This window comes from Leptosomus discolor, chromosome 5 (assembly GCF_034619465.1).
Source record: "Leptosomus discolor isolate bLepDis1 chromosome 5, bLepDis1.hap2, whole genome shotgun sequence".
NCBI lineage: Eukaryota > Metazoa > Chordata > Aves > Leptosomiformes > Leptosomidae > Leptosomus > Leptosomus discolor.
Genome location: NC_141395.1, coordinates 4,703,507 through 4,722,690, shown reverse-complemented (window position 1 = coordinate 4,722,690; position 19,184 = coordinate 4,703,507). Strand labels below are relative to the sequence as shown.

Below are 19,184 nucleotides of genomic sequence, written 5' to 3'. Positions count from 1 at the left end.
ACAATTAGTATTCTAAAGACCACGCAATTGAACTACTAGACTACATCAATTAGAGTTGGAGTACCTGAACTCTACCTTCTAACCAGTGCAATACTCCACCCAAGATGAATTTTCCATAAATTTAATAGCAGATTTATACACTATTCTATACATTAAAAGAGATGCCAAAAGCTTCAGAAAAATGATGTTGTTTATCCAGTTTCTACTGTCACATGCCATAGAAATATTTTGAGAAATAGGGGAATATTTTACGAAGATGAATAAAAGCAATGAACTGCAAAATGGTCTTGTTTATGAGAACATCAACACAATACCCTCATTCTTTTGGTCCAGAAAAGGCCACAGGTTGGTCAAGATCAAGAAAATTATCTTCACTTTGACAGAAAAACAGATGTGAAAATTTGAAATTTATTAGTATCTTTTTTCCTATATTAAAAAAAAATAAACCTCACTACAGCAAAGTTTGTACATATTGTGCCCCAGAATAAAAAAACTCAATGGTTATGAGAAGACAGGCAAAGAAGAGAAGAGTGATGATACAGCTGCTTGCTGCACAGACAATGAGTGAGCACCTGAAGAGCGCCAGGTCGATCTACTACGTTCCTAGCCAGGACACCAAGAAAGCACGTAGAAATTACCTCCAGCATGATTCATTAGTAGGTTAAATAAACTTGTTAAAACTGTTTATGTATTTCTCCTTTTTACAATCAACTGAACAATGTACTGTAGAGTAAAAATTTAGAAGTGCACTGTTTCTAGTGTAGGACAATCCTTGACAAGCATATTTAAACTTAACATGAACCTGGATGCAATTTAAAAGATGTCAGGGAAGGAGATGAAAATAGAAAAGGGTGTTGTGGGAAGCCCTGATGCACAGGAACAGCATTGCTTAGAGAGGATACAACCCCACCTTCCCACTTAAGTATCAGACACAAAAGAAACATCAAAACTAACACGGGAAGAGCCATGACAGCAACCACTTCACATATAATTCCGCATGTGTACAATACAAACTCCACGCATGCGAAGCACCAAAATACACAGACAAGTTCAGTAAGACCAAACCTTCCTTTCACACTGTCCCCAGCAATTCTAACATTATTCTGAGCATGAGGCCATTCACGGTAAGGATGCTGAATATGGTTTTCTTCCAGTTGGAAGCTCCTAAAGAGGTGTGGTTTAAAACCCATTTACCAGCAATATAACATAACACCACCAAAATGTGTATGTTTTGTTTATTGGCTTTGTGCCTTTACAGAAGTTGATATTCAAAGGTAAAAAATGAAAATGAATGGAGGGTGCTACACTGGATGCCAGCTTTCTGCCCCTAGGCTTGCTTCCTGGTCCTTGGTGGTTGCACACAGAAAATCGACTTAGAGTTTAATTGTCGGTGGATGGTCACAGCATCGACACTATCACTGGAATTACAGGTACCTAAAGACTGCTGTTTTAAGAAATAAAATCATTTACTGGCAGAACTTGAGGCACCAAGCAAATCTGCCTTTAACCAATGCACTGATTAACATTTTCAGCACAACAATATTATGTACACGAGCCGGTGTTAAGACGCTTGCAGGTACCCTGGTATCTCCTTATGCCGAGCCTTCCTTTCAAAATAATTCCCAATATCCCTTTTCAGCAGCTTTGCTTACCCTTTCGTTTCCCACTCTCACAGCTCCTGAGCGACGTGCTGACGGAGCCCTGGGTGACTTCTGCAGGGCCAGGACCAGATCCCCTATGCACCCACGGGTACCACGCGTTACACTGCAGACCCTACGATTCCTGTCGTCTTAACTGATTATTTACAACTGTATTCACTCTATACCTTTAGAAATCAGGAAAGCGCAGCTCGTCACCCCTCTGCTAGCTGTCCAGACACAAAAAAATTGCAGTTACATTTATGGGTACACACTAATTCTTGATAACAAAATAACTAATTGTTCCCTGTGATTTATTTTGTCAGACAGCAGTAGTACTTTTACTCTTCGCAATAAATTTTATTCATCTGCAATAATTCATACCATTCAGAAGGATGGGGTTTAAAAATATTTAAACAACGCTGAGGATAACAACTAAAAGGTGCCCACAAGAGACATTCAGATGCCTGCTAAATATATTTACCTAAGTCAACAGTGAAGTTTTCTTTGGCAATTCTACGTTTTAAAGCTATTGTCTCAATTAGGCCAAAACGGAGGATACTGCTTATGACTGCAACTCTCTGCCTGCATTCATTTATTGTTCAGTTCACAGTCTCTGAATACAACACAATCCTCCAACGGAGTCAGCTTTCATAATTCAGCAGTACAAAGTCTGCAAACACATGTAACCTAGATCCATATTTCACAGTGACAGCATATGATAGCAGAATGTGAAGTATTAATGCTAGTGTCACTACAGTCCTACACTCTACTGCACTTTAAGAGAAAGCAGCTGCTGAGATGAAATGTGTGCCAACTGTCTGAAGACAGAAACATAAGAAACATTCCTTCTGTTACAAAGGGAGAGACACACACAAACAGACTTTCTTTTAGACTCAACAAGCACAAAGTTTCTTACTTTCGCCTTTTACATTTCTATCTCAAAACCGCTCGTGCGCTGCGCGCGGCGAGGCAGACGTGCCTGGGTGGAAGCCACAGCCCCGTCCGTGGAGGAGCTCTCGAAGCAGAGGAGGGCCGGGTGATGGTGACGCATCGGTACGGGAAACTGCTGGCACGGTGGCACCAATCCGGCACGGTTCTCCAAAATCAGTTACACGTACAGAAAAACCCAATTCCCTCCAAATACCTCACGAGACATGAGATACGATGATCTAGCAGCAGAAGCTTTAGGACCTTCCAGGAATACTACTGCAGCTTTTCGATAGCCAAAGCAGCGGAATACTCTCCTGCCTGCAAGCATCCTCCTCCTAACCCGTCCTCGTGGAGCATGCGGTGTGTACCTGCTACTGAGAGTTTTCTTAATCAAGGGGACGCTACAGAATTGTAGATTGGATTAATAAGGGACACTTTTCTCATTTATTCTCTGTATAAAGATCGGTGGAGAACCTGCCTTTCTTGATTTGCGCCTAGTCCTGGAGTAACCATACCCAGTGATCTACCACGTCGTGTATCACCACCTTTTAAGCACAGCGCTGCAGTAAGAGTGTGACATAATCCGAAACGTTTGGCCGTAATTCACTTAAAAACTAGTACAACCTCATTGACCTCCTTATCAAACAATTTATTGTGCATTTACAGACTGGACAATGAAACAGAGGAGGTAAGGTATTAGTGGCGACACTATTTGGCAAGCTCATAGCGCAGTTCATTCAAAAGGCAATTTTAAAATTGAATGAAGAGGTTTGACTAGGCAATAAAAACAGCCACAATGCCAGTGAACAGTACTTAGGAGGAAAGCCTCTAATTATCCTATTTATAAATCAACAGCAATTTTACTGATGACTTCTTCTCAAACTTGATTAAAATAACTTCAAAAAAATTGAAAAATAATCAGATCATATTTATTTTATTAAATTACAATTTAAAAGTATTATTGATTCTCTTCATAAATGAAAACGATAAAAACTTGAGGACAAGAATGAGACAACATTTTTTAAGAGAAACATTTGTACAACACTCTGCAACATAATTATAGTGCTGCCCTTGGGGAAGGGGATTTTATTTTATAATGAGAATGTTTACACTGTTATGGGGTTCAATCTATCTGGGAGGGAAGGTTAAACTTCTTTCCATTAAAGACAGCCTTATAATGAAAAGCTCTGAAAGGAGAATGGAGTCTAATATAGTAGATGTAATGGCCTATTAAATGATTCACACACACAAAATGAATCAAATTCATTGTATCTTACTGCTCTTTTATGACAAAATTGTTGAAAAAATAAAACTATTGTCAAGATAATTGCATATTACATATACTGTATTACTGTAACTACTATTCTTATTGGGTGACCCAGAGTCTACATTTTAGGTACATTAATAGGACATTACATTTTAAATACTTTATAGTATTGGAATGTTGCACAAAAATCCCACTTTCGCTCTGAAGGCAAAAATCAATTTAGACTTAAAGCCATGCTGCAATTCTGCATCATTCTTTTTCAATTAAGTTTTTGCATACATTCTTTATGATGTCATTTCTACATTCCTGCAACAGATGTTTGTTTATATCCCAATTTACTAAAATGCTGCCGTACCAGTTCCTGATATTTTGAATGTAACCTCCACAACTAGCTTGTGTTTCCACCATAAATGTTTTCTTAAACTTGTCCCTTCGATCTACTGCTAAAAACCACCGTCTTTGATCATTACACAGTAATGGACACTGTTCTTAAAGGAGCTTGAATGCATTAAAAAGAAAGAAATTAAATAAAAGTCATGGTACGTCTCTAAATATACATGTATGTATCAGCAGATCAAACCACACAGAACTTTTGGATTTTGCATGGAGGATGGAAAATGGTGTTCCCTTTGCCAAGGCCTGATTTTACATAAGATCTATAATGCAATAATTTGGCCTACTGATAAGGGCTCTGTAATAGTAACACTGTTCATTAAGGAACTCGTCTCTCAACCATACATGCAGACTGAGAAAGTCTACATGACCGTTGTTAGTCACCTGTAGAGCGTCCGTACCTACCCAAGCACAGCTATATGAAACATCAGAAACCCTATATTATCCTCTTTTTGAGGTGCTAATGCTTCTTAATACTGACTGCACTGTTTTCATGTCTTGAAAAGCCACAGGATGTACCAGGTGCTATCGCAATGCAATTGAAAGTGCCAGTAATATAGGAATATTTGAGGTATTTTTATCAAATAAATGAAATGCACAATCAGCAGTGGCCAGTGATCCCTTTTCTGGACTAATGGCCAAAACCTGGGACATCACAAATGACTAAAACTTCAGATTTCAAAAGGAAAGGTTAAGTTTCTAGAATCAGGTATACCAAAAACTTCAAAGTACCTAGAAATCTCAAATAATTTCAACTGAGTTGTATTTAAAAAAGCCAGAATTTCTAAAGTCTCCTGACGGCATTTAGACTTCTCAAGGGAGTACGACCTTGCAGAATTAGGTCCGTATATTTTAACGAATAAAACCAGGGGCTAAAGGACTTAGCTAAGCATTTGAAGGCTCCCACACTTTCTTCTGAGCTTTAAGACCCTTTTTCAGTATTAAAAATATTTCCACGTATTTGTTATTATTTATGATACAGGAGGGAAGTTTAAAGCAAACACCAAAGCACAAGTGGTGCGCGAGGATCCACACCAAACACTGTTCTTTCCAGCCAGCTTCTGGGGAGAACCTGCTCAGTTAGGGTGAAAAGCCGAACATTTCTCATCTACCAGTGGCTATAGAAACTAGTGTATTTTAAACACATTTGCCTCCTAGGCTATCTAGGCTTGATGGATATTTTTAAATGTAATTTAAAACCAGTCTAAAATTTGACACTGTTTCACAGCATAAGACTATTTCTTAAAGCTTTTAACACTGAAAACTGAGGCAAGAAAAATCAATTCAACCATATTTTGATCACAGGAAGTAAGGTGGGGATTTTCACTTTTATGTTCCTCTTACTAGAATTCAAAGTAACAGAAATAATCTAAATCTTATAATCTGAAGTGAGATTAGTTTCCCCTGCAGCCCACACCCTCCTCCATAAGGCAAGCCCAGTTCCTATGCACCCATCAATTACTATTAAACGTGACTGCAATAAAACAAATTAATCCTTCACATCTCATTGAGGCATCCAGTAAAAGAAGGTGAGAAATTAGAAAAGAGTATCTATTTTCAGACAGAAGAAAAGTGGTGGAATAAATAGCAATTCACTTGCCTTGCTTATAAAAGTAAGACACATTGTTGAGGACAAAGTTCTACCCATGAACAAGATTCTTTTCTATTAAGATGAATAAAGTAAGGACACACAAGTATGTGATATATACGGAGATGGAGAAATTACCAGTGTAGAAGGTAGCAAACATAAATGAAAAATGGTACGGGTTATTGAGGCCAAAATTAGGTTATTTTCCAAAGGTACAGCAGTAGAGACTAGAGTGGGAAGTCTGAAAGGCAGCTCAATAGTTAGAGAACAGGTAACAGAGAAATTAGAAATAAATGGACTCCTAATTTATCAGTGAAGGAGCCACTCAGACAGTTTCCAGCAGCTGAAGGTAGACAAGACAGATTTTCTTGAAAGGATGCTCTGACTAGTTTCATGATCATAGAGCCACAAAGAATGGTTTGGGCTGGAAGGGACCTTAAAGATCACCCAGTTCCAACCCCCCTGCCATGGGTAGGGACACCTCCCACCAGACCAGGTTGCTCCCAGCCCCATCCAGCCTGGCCTTGAGCCCTGCCAGGGAGGGGGCAGCCACAGCTTCTCTGGGCAGCCTGTGCCAGTGCCTCACCACCCTCATAGTAAAGAATTTCTTCCTTACATCTAATCTAAATCTCTCCTCTTTCAGTTTGAAACCATTACCCCTCATCCTATCACCACCCTCCCTGATCAAGAGTCCCTCCCCACCTCTCCTGCAGCCCCTTTCAGCACTGAAGGCCGCTCTAAGGGTTTCCCCAGAGCCTTCTCTTCTCCAGGCTGAACCACCCCAACTCTCTCAGCCTGAAAGACTACAGGCCTTGATGCCTATGATGCGAGACTATAGGCCTTGCTCAGCATTAACTACACTACTTTGGAGCAAAATAATGCCAATAGTATACATTATCCAGCAGATGCTTTCCAATTCAGTCATTTAGGACTGCGTGCATGTGGAATGAATGTTCATTCAACAACCACTAACAGTGAACGTTTATCAAATCACCCATTTATTTTCTCCTTTCCCTGGTATCTGCTTCCAGAACCTGCCTTCTCATCTCTTTACTAAGACTAGATTACCCATACTTCGGGCATCATTATTACTGCATTGGAATAGTACTGACACACTACGCTTTTTTAACAGCTGCCCATAGCTATGTACTATAGAGGAGGATGAGCTGCACGTCCTCCCTAGTCATTACGGTTGAGTATCTGTACTTACCTAACAACTGCTCCATGGACAGTTTGATTTTCTAGATGAAGAGGAGTACCACTCCAATTCCCCCATGAAAAGGTTAAAAGAGAGAAAAGTAAATAACAGAGCTCAGACCTCTGAAGACAATAAAGTGCTCAAGTCAAATTTCATATATCCAAACAAAGCATCTTCATCATCGTGAGGCATGCTCCTAGTTAACATTTGCTTTTGAAATTTCAAGTTAACAAATGCTTTCCAAACTCCATTTTTCTCAAGAAAAATCCATTTGTTTTCTTTATAGTAGGTCTTTTAAAAGGGAGTCATAACTGATGGATTACAACATGTTTCTACCTTTTCAATCTGAATTTCATAAGAATAAAATAAACCACAAATGAAAGTGCTTGTACGAGGCACGTTGAACCTTTCTTCTTCTATTAGCATATCAGTCTGCAATCATAACTAGATCAATAGCAAAGATATCTGCTTAAAAGAGCACCATGCTTTCTTTTGTCAGAAATTCATTACTTTTTATTAGGGTCATTGCTTGAAAACTTCAAAACACCATATGGACCTAATTGTGGTTTATTTTGGCAAAAAGGAAGACACTGTAGAACAATTGAGGCATTACATTCTACAATTCCATTACTTTCATCCCTCTCCGTTTTATTACTGTGTCATTAAAGGCAACTTGAGTGAGCGAAGAATTATAGTGTCATGTGTACGGGCTAGTAGATTAATAACAAAACACACTCAAGTTTAAAGGTATCTAACAGCTGTTTTCATTATTTTGTGTAAATACGCTTGAAGCATATCTATCTGATTAGTGGATAGAGTGCTCTTCTCTGTCACATGCCATGGGCACTGCTATGTGCAAGTAATCAAAGTGCTCAGAAAATGAGTTTACATTGTTCACTGCTGAAATACACAAATGTCAGAAAGTGACTGCGCATCAAAGCTTAGGCAAATCATCTGCTGCAAACAAACAGACTCCAATGCACATTGCAGCTTTAAACATTCCTCTGCAGCACAATGACTGAACAGGACTTATTGCTAGCCCAAATGAAGTGATGCTCGCAGAATAATAAGTCGCTAACGTATAGATGAGACGACAAGTTCAGCACCGAGCAGCTCTGAAAAGAGCTCAACTGCTTTCAGAACCAAAGGCGTAGAGTTTTAATGTCATAAATATTGGGCAATTTTATAGATATCATACAAGGTTTCACTAGGAAAAAAAAAAAAAAAAAGATCATTTTTTTACCTGCCATTGCCTTTTTTATTACTATTTTTACCTTTTTTTTTTTTTTTTTTTTTGGTGACTAGGTTATCAGAAATCCTGCCATAGAATCCCAGCTTTTACTGGCAACAGAGGGAACATGGTTTAGGCACCTGAAAAAGGTCAAATCCTCTCTCGCATACACAATCACATAATTCAAGTTTGGTAATTTAAAATCAGATGGCAGATAACATAAGTGAACTCCGAAACCAAAAGACCTGTGATGAAGCCTGATGAAAGACAGATAAAATTTCAGTCACTGAAAGGAATTACTGCATAAAAAGTTCTTCTTTCCGTGATTCATTTGCTTCTAGCGCAGATTGAGGCAATTTTAGTATTAAACTACTCTACACAAGGATGAATATGAAAGAGCCATACAGACTCATCAAAATAAGAAAGTTAAAATAAACTCATTCTGACTCCAATGAGCTCAACAGAGGAATTTTAGCCAAATGCTTCAGTGAGCAAAAGTAAACTGAGGCAAAAATCGAGAAGGATGCTTACAAAGCCGCGACACTCAAACATTTTGCCTGAAGACGGTTCTTGCTGAAGCACGTGTCACTTAATACTTTCCCCAAGCACTGCGGTTGTCAACCCTTGGTACCACTCCAGTTTGTGTTGTCTTCTGAGGGATGCTCAGGCTACCACAAGAAAACAATGTCCAAGACTGATGCCCCAAGAAGTCCAGTCCATCAAAGGAGAGAGGACATCAAACGCACTGGACATGACGTGGCTTTCTCCATAAGCACTAAAACATCCAGATGATCCCAGTATTTAGATAGAAGCAAAAACTTTCCCCTCATTTTTTCCCTTCCCACCACGGTCACAATGAGTCTGGCTAACGAAAACTCCTTCTGGATCCCAAATATGGTGAGAGGGTGAACGCATGAGCAAGCCACACCTTGCAGGACCACTGCTCATCTATGAAACACTTGATTAATGAAATACAAGATAAACACAGTGCACAGCACACAGAACAGACTGGTCTTTCGTTGTGTCTTTTACAGACACTAGAAATACATGCTCTCCTTCACGGACCAGTTCAGGTCTCACGACTGAAGTCACTATGTGACCATCCCATAATCCATCTCTTTTCACCTTCATTTCCACCATCACCTTCACAGCAAACATCTGCAACTGTCCTACACTACTCCTGTATTGTTTAACCAACTATTCTATAAATGTATCAAATTCCTCTTACATTTCAGCAGTGTTTCAACATTAATTTTGAAACGGAATTTTCTCTCAGGTAAAAAACACAAACAAAACCCCAAACAATCAACCTCCCTCCACACCCTTTTTTCATTTCCCGTCTGAGTCATTTAATAATGACCAATTCATACCTAGTAGATGTTGTAAGGATTATCCTGGAACTTAAATAATTCCTCCTCTTTCATGGCATTTATCCTCTGACTGTATTTATAAAGATTAACGTATATCCCCTTCTCAACCTTTATTTTGCTAGGACAAGTGAACCATACTCTTTTAATCTGCTCTCATAATACAGATTCTCCTAATCATCCTAGCAGCACTTCTCTATACCTGTTTCACAGTTTAAATTAATCTTTCTTGAACATGGGTGACCAGAACAACACACAATTTTTCAGAGCTTTACACAGACACAGCAGTCTGTATATTTAAAAAATATCTTTTCTATTGTGTATGAGAATCACAGCAGCTTTTTTTTTTTTCATTTAGTCCAGTGCAGCTACAATGCTGCTCAGTGCATTTCCAGCAGCAAGCTGACTGAATATCTGCATATTCTGTATTTAGTGGCACAGCCTTATAGACTGGTCCACCATTTCACACACAAAAGTACCCAGGGGAAGGAAGACCTGCTTGCTTCTTTATTTAACACCTATGAGAACCATCAGCTGGAGATGAAAATTGCTTACAGGGTTTAAAGGAGAACATAGCTGTGAATAGTTTTGGAGGTTTTTTGACAAGGAAAAGTCATAGAAATGAAGACACGTAACCCCGTCGCAGAGCACCCGTGATGAGTATTCTGGCTGAGAGGAGGGAACAGGCCTAAAATCAAATCCATCCTGGAGAAATTAAATCAGCCTCTTCAACTGGTGCAGAACCAGCACTAAGACACCTGTGGTTTCCAGACAGTAGTGAAATGAAAAGGGCTGACAAGGGAGGACAAGTGGAAAGATGAGGGCTCTGGCATGATGGTGAGACATTACATACCGTTAGTCCCATGGCTAGTTGGGCATTAACGAAAATAGAGACAACGTGGTCTGCTGATGAGTTCTAAGGTGGGCAGGGAAGACATAAGGTAGGCTAAAGACGGACAAAGTCTTCAGTTTTCTGCAAGCCTCACCTGAGTACCACACTTAGCAGTTCTCTTAGAGGAAATCAGCATGGTTTCATGAGGAATCCAGTCTAAAATTAATCACAAGTTGGCTGATTCAGCTTAATACCTAACCCGTTCTTCCTGGCTATTGTTAGTGCTTATAACATTGCTTGAAAAACAGCCTGAACGTAATAATATCTTGTTATACACTATCCAAAACCCCTCTGCTGCATACATGGATATCTCAACACACCAACTGCCCCATCGCTAAAGGCGGCAATACAATCCAAAGATCTTTTCTCATACGGACTTGAGGAAAAGAAGCTGGGAAAGCGTTACCGGACTTGAATCTCCCATGGCTCTTCAACTAGCAGCCCTACTACTTGGTGCTCATAAGCCCCAAACTCTGATGAACCCTCATTACTATTTAGACACGTATCTTTTCAGTAGTAAAGCTGAACAGCCTCCTACCTTAAAAGCACTTCTGGTACGTTTATGTTGGGATTTTCATATTTTTAAATGTATGCTATTTGAATTATTTAAAGGGAAGGAGAGGAGGATTATTTCATCTGGGAGTCACAACTGAGCAGGGGGAATGTCCAAAATATAAAATATTAAGTATTTGCAAGAGCAAAAGCAAAAAAATAGAAAAAAATAAAAAAATAAAAACCTAAATAGATTGAAACACTCCTTACACAACAAAGAAATTATCTGTGATTTGGCAAAATAAAAAATCATTTAACTTCATCCCATTTGGTTATGTATAAATAAAACATCTGTGTTAAGTTGTTCTTACACATTACATAAAGGTCATCTCCATAGGACTGGAGAGCTATGTTTCAAGCTTCCTCTTCAAACTTAAAACTGCAATTTTATGTATTCCATCGTGTAATTTTGTTCTCTTATTCTTTATTCTCCGAAATTCCTACAGAACATCTTAGTATCTTCTCCACTGACATTTCCATCTAACGGTACCTCTAACTTTGACTTGAATGGGTTGTCTGCAATCTAGCACACAACAGTGCTCGAAGCAGATCCAACCCACTTAGAAGTCCTAGTTTCACAGCTAATAACAATTTGCAAGGCTATCTATTCCACCACTCTTTTAAAAGGCCTTGCTTTTTTGGGTTTTGGTTGGTTTGGGTTTTTTCTTCCTCCCCCAAACCAATACTGCATTCAAGATGAAGCACGGCTTTTTCTAAAGGTACTGCCATTTCTGGAAACATTTTGTGTTCTCAGTGAAGAATCTCTAAATCTCTGCTCTCCCTTCCTATTCCTTATCTTTTCTGCAATTTTTAGCACATCACCTATTTTCTTTTCCATTATATTACAACGACGAATGCCTGGAATATTTAAGCAGTACGGTTCTGTCACTGCCTCGTGTAGCAACTAAGAAATAACATGCCCAACATGCCTGCTTCCTTCTCTGTTACGATTCTGTAAGCATGAAATCACTTTAAAGAAAAACAAAAAAAAAAAAATCCACCTCCACGTCTATGTAATATTCATGAATTTCATAATAAAAAAATATGGAATTGTTCAAACGTTGAAGGGCAGTATTTTGAAATGCAAAATTCAGCAGGGAGAGCCTTGTCTATAAAAACCATCTTTCACACATGTGAAGGATTTACATCTGTACCTTCATATGGATTGGGACGGAACTGGACGCAGCCCCATCCCTCGGTACCCAGCGTTTCCTTTTGTGAGCCGCCTCTTCCCACCCGCCTTCACAGTGTGCTCACGCCGAGTGTCAAGCACCCTCGGCTCCCAAGGGCTGCAGGGAAAATGAGGGTATTTCGCACTTTGTAGGATCCTACCATTGATCGATCGCCTTTTTCCACTTTGAATAGAAGAAAAAAAAAAAAAAAAAAAAAAAGCTTTAAGTCTGCCATGACAATTTTAACCAACTGAATTTAAACTTCACTGGTTCTGATTACAACAATTTGATGCAAACTCTGAAAGTATTCCATGTCTTAATCATCCCATACGGGGATGAAATTTAACCCAGACTTGAGGAGAAAGATTCTGTTGTAAAAGGAAAAGACAGAGAACTGAGGCAGGAAGGCGGGGAAAGCCCAAAGTAGGGCTTGCGTTTATTACGCTTTAAAACCATATCAAATCGATGAAAACTTTTGCTATTGTGGAAATTAAAGTAAAAATACATTACTGTTTTTATTCTGAGTAAGTACAGTTGAATTACTGTACTACAGATAGACTCATCCCAGAAGAATTCAAAGTGCCATCCATACCAGCTGCTGATGAAGGTGTCGTTTTCATCTCCTCTCCCATGCCCTCAACTTCAAATGCCCACACTCATTACAGCAGGGTAGTCTATTCTCTTTACAAGTTGCAGAGAAATTATTATGCATGGAAGCGCATAATAATCCAGTCCGGCCGTGACTCTGCCACTGACTTCCCACATGAATATGCACGAATCAATTAAACCTCTGAATGCATCAATTTCCTTCTCGAGTAGTAATGATAATAATAATAATAGCTGCCCATTGTATAGGGCACTGCATGTAATATTTTTAATGCCTGCTAATTAAATGTGCTATTAATTATTAGAATGTGGCTTGTTTTTGAAAGCCAAGCACCAGCGTGGCTGAACTTTGTATTCAGAGTGACACAACTTCAACATTTCTAAAAAAACTGGCTATGGGAAGCGCTTGCGAGTATTACGGCAAATCCGACTTAAAAACCAAATGGTATTTAAACCAGCATGAGAACTTGTAGATCTTAAGATATACTGCAGAGAAATTTGCAGCTAAAGGGTTAATCAGATTAGATGGGAGTGGTTATAGGCTCGGTGCCACAGGTTTTGCCCTTTGTGGCTTCTCACATCCCAGACTTGGAAAATATGAGCTGTGATACTGAGAAAGGTAAGAAGCCAGCACAGCCCCATAGTGATAAATGAGTTTGCATCATCTGTCATTAGAACTTCCTGCCAACAGGGTCATTCCCTATTAAATTACCACTTGTCAATGTTTAAAATACTGATTGATAAATGACTGTGCCAAAACTGATAACACGACAGCTTTTATTTTCTAATATTCTTGGTTACCACATTCTGCTACTTCAAGACACAGATACGGTCGGGTTTTTTCAAGTACTTTAGTGAAAGACAATTTAATCTAATACAAAACTAACAGGTACTGTATAATGATTGGTCCTGATATACATTACATACTATTCTTCTTGCCAAAATAAACCTACTGGCGATTTAGCGATATGGGTAGATCCAAGTTTCACATTTCATCAAATGCTAGTAATCTGTTTTATCAATATAAACTGCATTTTAATGAAAAAATTCTTTTCTTCAGTACACTTCACTTTTAATGCCCCAGAGAATAATAATTCGTTCATGCTGTAGAACAAGAATGTTTTACAAGACCTTAACTCTCCAGAGAAATTTCTCTGTAAATACAAAATGCAAGTTTTATGGGAATGTGTTGTATGCAACATGAGCAGTACCCAACACAATAAAAAACTAGGTTGCACAGAGAATTCTGCTTAAGTATCCTTGTGAGCTATTGCGAGACTAAATGGTTATTATGATAGCATTTAGTGGAATACCTATACGACAGATAAAAGAGTCAGTAAACCTATTTTTGTCCCCGAATAGATAAAAAGAAATTACTTTTCAGAAAGTTTTGCGAAACGAATACATCCCAGCAGACTGTTCAGCCAGGCCCTCCTCTAGGAGGGCACTGTCAGACTGCTGCTGCTGCTGCTGCTGGAGAGTTCTGGCAATAAATATTCTGGAGATAAAACTGGCATGTTCTGCCTGAAAGACCAGGCTGGGGCAACAGCTACTCCTCCACGATCCGGAGCGAGAATGGGAATGCCTGCATCACGCCCCAGCCTCCCCCATGGCACACGATGCACGTGTGGAAGAAGCATCACGTAAGAAAGCACCACTGAAGACGGACGCTTGGGGCACCCTTCATTCAACCACCCGACCCCTTGACGGAGGCGCAGCTCCCTGCAGTTAGCACTTAGCCCTTGAGCTGCAGAAGGTAACCGACCCGCTGCCAAAGGCTCCAGAACTGAACGACTCCACTTGATGCCCCTTTTAAAACCAGGGCTGCACTTTCCTCCCCATAAGTGCTGTGTCCCAGATCTTGAGAGCATCCCTCGTGCTCGTTGTGTAACTCTTAGCGCGCCACCACCAACCCTCAAAACCTGCTGGAGGAGGAAAGACATTCAGGGGAGTAATTTCCATCACCCAGTTCCTTCAGCAGCAAGCCCCAAGGTAGGAGCAGTCTATTGGCATTCTCTAATTATGCTAACTACCCATAAACCGTGAAGGCAGGGAGGCTCTGCCTACCAGAGAGAGCACGGCACACCACGGAGATGCCGGAGCCACCACCAAAGGCAGTAGCTAGACCCAGTACCAGAATCGCTATCATTAGCATAGTACTCCACCTAAGTTAATCTATGCTATTTCACTGGAAGGCTAATTAGCCAAAAACTGCTCTTCTAAGGTAGACTGCTTCCCACAGAAGACAGTTCACTAGAGCTCGCTTGGGTACCACTGCTGAGCACCGCTCTGTGCCACGCAGGCACGGCCCCCGTGCCCGTCTATGGCTTTGGGCTCTTGTGGATTCAAGTCTCTCCTGGCTTGTTGGCATCCGTATTTTTCCAGCAAAGCAAAGCTATTGTACAGCGTTAGGAACACAGAGGAAGGGGGAGCCTCTTAGTTATCTGAACAGGGGTCTGAAGTTCAGCCCTGCAAGCCTGGTCCAAGTGAGGCAATTTTTTTTTTTTTATTCTTCCCCCGAACAGGCTCCCCCACACGTGACAGTCACATTTCTGTACAAGATGTACCGTCAGCATCTTTTAAAAACTTCTGCTTTAGTCAGGAACTCCCTTGACTGGCTCTAAAGTACTCTCTAAATTGGCAAATTCTGCCTCTCCTACACTATAACTAAAATAATATAAAATCAAATGGTTGAAAATGTCCTGTTAACTGTACTAACTTATAAAAGCAAAGGAAGAAACAACAGTCTAAAACCCTTAATTCTACTTCAAAATGTGTAATGCAGATAGTACAAGACGCTCGCTAAGAAGTTCCACTTAAAAGAAGCTATTTTTATTTTCTGCTGTAATCCGCATCCTCTCATGTTTCTTTTATATTATTCCACCTTAGTCCAACGTGCATTTTGAGCTCTTAGGAACATTACTTCATTCTTGCTTATAAAATCATCTTCCTTTTCTACCACGTGGTGATAATAATAAAGATATACACAGGAATAGTATTAATAACCAAAATCTCTATTCCAATTTTCAGTGAAATGAATTCCAAGGAGTACCTAACCTGACCCCGCTTCGCTGACTGTCACAGCCAGTATGGACGCAGATGGACTGAGCGAATTTGTACACAGCACCAACAAGGCCCTGCAGAGGTCTTCCCGCTGGCACGCGGAGGCGCGAGTACCAAAGACAACATCAGTAGAAAGGGGACTCTTTTCCTGGGCCATAGCTTTCCAGCGCAAAAGTGGAAATAGAGCTTATCAAAATAGACTCTTGATTGTACAGAGAAAAAAATAGTTTAGGATTTTGTTTACATTAATATAGAAAATAAATTTAAATTCAGCCAATGACCATGTAAGTGTATTTAATTCACTGTCTTGTAAAAGCCCAGTCTGATAAGCAGCACATAGATCAGCTGCCGGTCTCCATCCTTGAAGTGACAGCCTCAACTTGGGAGTTTTGTCTCCAAGCCTAGGTGTACTCTGATATGTATTTCCACCCAATATACTTCATCAGAACACATGAAGAGGAGAATTCCAAGTGAGGAAATGAGAGAGGGTGAGTATATACAGAGTAGCTGTGGCACCACGGGATGCAATATGGAAGCTAGTTGTTGTCAGAACCAGAAAACAGGAGGATTAGGTCAGTAAACTTCTTGTTCTGCTAAATCCTCAAATCCTTTCATTTCTTCACATTGTCAGATAAGGACCACAGGCTGGTTGTTTGCTCTGGGAACACCAATTGTGCCCTTACAACAAGTATTCATTAAAAAGAAGAATCTCAATAAAAAAGCATCGCTAATTTCCTCTGAAAGGCAGAAAAGCAATGATAAGATGTCCATTTGAAATATTTAAAAACACATTACACATACGTGTTAACAGTACCTCTAAAAGTAGTCACAAGTATTTCCTAGGGTTTCCTTCATCATTATACCTTCACTCTTAAATCATTATTTACCATGCTGCTTGTGCTAGCTTGTGTACCCACCACCTACAGTAATTACATTAAAAGGTAGATACGTCACAGGATTAACTCATGTGACATGCTCCTTTATTACACTCGTTTGGATCAAGGGTCAGCTCTATTTTATTTTGCCCTACAATTGCAATATTAATCTAAAATAATCTGAAAAAGATGACCATCACACGCATGAGGCTCATTTCTTAGATCACCCCTCTCCTAAATCCAAACGAAGATTACGTTTAAGACACAAACACACCCTAAGACGTTCGCACGCAAAATAAAAGAGGTCAAAGGGAAAAAAAAAAAATCACCCTGGTTATTTTGCCTTCAGAATTTTTAAATATTTTCCCAACATCTCAGCAAAATTATGCATTTTAAAAAGACTGCAGGCACTGAAATGATTGTCAGTCATGCAAATAATCACTTACTTACACTGTATGAGTTTGGTTTGGATAAAGCAAATTACCATTTGAAAATAACTTGAAAAACACTCTGGGCTAAGAGCTTGCTTCATAAATTTTAGCTTGGCCACAATTTTTCTTAACCTTTTTCTCCTCAATCTCCATTCAGTCACTACACTAATACAGTCCAGATCAAAAAAAACAGCGTTCAACTGCCACAGGTGCATTCAACATTATTTAAAACGTGGTCTTGTGAAGAAATAGTAAATACTGGCTGCAGCTGAAGGTCAAAACCCAAAGAACCTCAGTTATACAGAAGCAGTCCTTTCTTCTGCTTCTTTTCCTGTGATGATATGGGGCTCTGTCTAAAAAAAAACAGATCTTACATCTAGAATTAGCTGTTGAATAAAATATATATTAGAAACAATAGGGGTGATATTAATCTGTGTTTCTAATTACTCTGCCGAGAAAGTTTTACAGCCACACGGTTGTTTACGACCACCTTAGTTTTGTCCACCGCTGCCGAAAATACCTTTTTGACATAATTTCAAGTGCAACAACCACAATAAAAACGTGAAAGGTGTCCTGCTTTGTGAGATGAGATTTAGTACAAGAGGAGGACATTAAGAAGAGCACACAGTAAGACGTGAGATCTTCCTACGTTACCAGCTTCGGTAGTAGTCTAGTGATTTTACCCACCTAATCACCTTCTGCTTTGGACAAGTGTATGACTTCAGACTTATTTGTCAGGTCTCGTTTGGCCCCATCTGCCAGGGCTGACAAACCCAAAAGAGCTGATTTAATAGATGAGACAGGGTTATCACAACTTCATCTCCAGAACTACGCTTGGCTTCCTAACGTACGCCAAAACCACGAGGCCCTTTTAAAACGGCTCAATATCAAATATGCTGAGCATCCGCAGCATTCCCTCGCTCTTGAAAAACACGGTCTCTTGAGATGCAACAGTAGGTCCTCAAAGCTATACAGGTACTGATCTCCACTGCCATCCAGGCAGCCAAATCCCCAAGGAACACTGGAGGATTTTAACCCACTTGCCAAAGACATAGGTTTAAAGACTTAACTTTAGACACGGATTTTTAAATGATGTGCACCAGTGCTTTAAAATGCAAAAGTTTTCCAGCTTACTGAAATGTAAACCTTGCGCTGTGAACATCAATAGAGGGCACGACCTCAGCTCCTGTACCAAAAACCTCCCTACTCCAGACTACCACAAACACGTATTTAGTCTTTGAAATAACTGTATGTACAAACTGGGCAGGGACAAAGATCTCAAGTGTGGCCAGAACTTATTATTAGACCAAAAACTGGACTCTTGCAGAGTCATTACAGTGCTTTCCATCCTTATTTCAGCAAAAAAATGTACCCTGCGTCGTGCTGGTTTTATATAATCAAATTGCAGAATCACACTCTATTTAGTGCCGGTCCCACTGAAGCAAAGTTCCTGTTCGGTGGGAGAAAAGTCCCTTATAAGAGGAAAAACAATTGTGCCAGGTTTAATCAAAAGTGAAGAGGATCCAGCGAATGTTCCCTTTGAGCCACATAACCCACCGCTAATTTCAAGACGGGCTCTGAAACGAGGGTAATAAAAAACGTCCTTCAGAGTAACCGAGAAGACTGAAGAGCAACTATTGCTGCAGCTAATGCCAACATCTGCAAGTCTGCTCCCTGCTACTGGGATGCTTTTCGCCTACCTGGAAAGCAATAAAAGAAGAGGTAGGGGAGGGAGGAGGGAATAAAACCCCACCGCAGCACACCGAGGGAAATACAGCTTCCCGACTACAGGCTTATCGCTTTTACTGTTCTCTAGCATTTCTTTCTCCTCCTTGACCTCCCCTGTACAAATATATACAGAGCTGAGGAGCAGGCAACTCCTTAAAGACACAAACAAGTGGGAAATCACTAAAACAAGTGGGAAATCGCTCATCCTGAACGATGCAAGTTTGTACGACACGCGCTAAGGGCAGGCGCGG

At 40.0% G+C, this 19,184-nt stretch overlaps 1 protein-coding gene across 7 annotated transcripts in view; it reads right to left on the bottom strand.

Annotated features, from left to right (window-relative positions):
* The window catches only part of QTMAN (queuosine-tRNA mannosyltransferase), a 124,108-nt gene that overhangs the window by 68,357 nt on the left and 36,567 nt on the right, over positions 1-19,184 (bottom strand). The gene's annotated exons all lie outside the window — the stretch shown is intronic.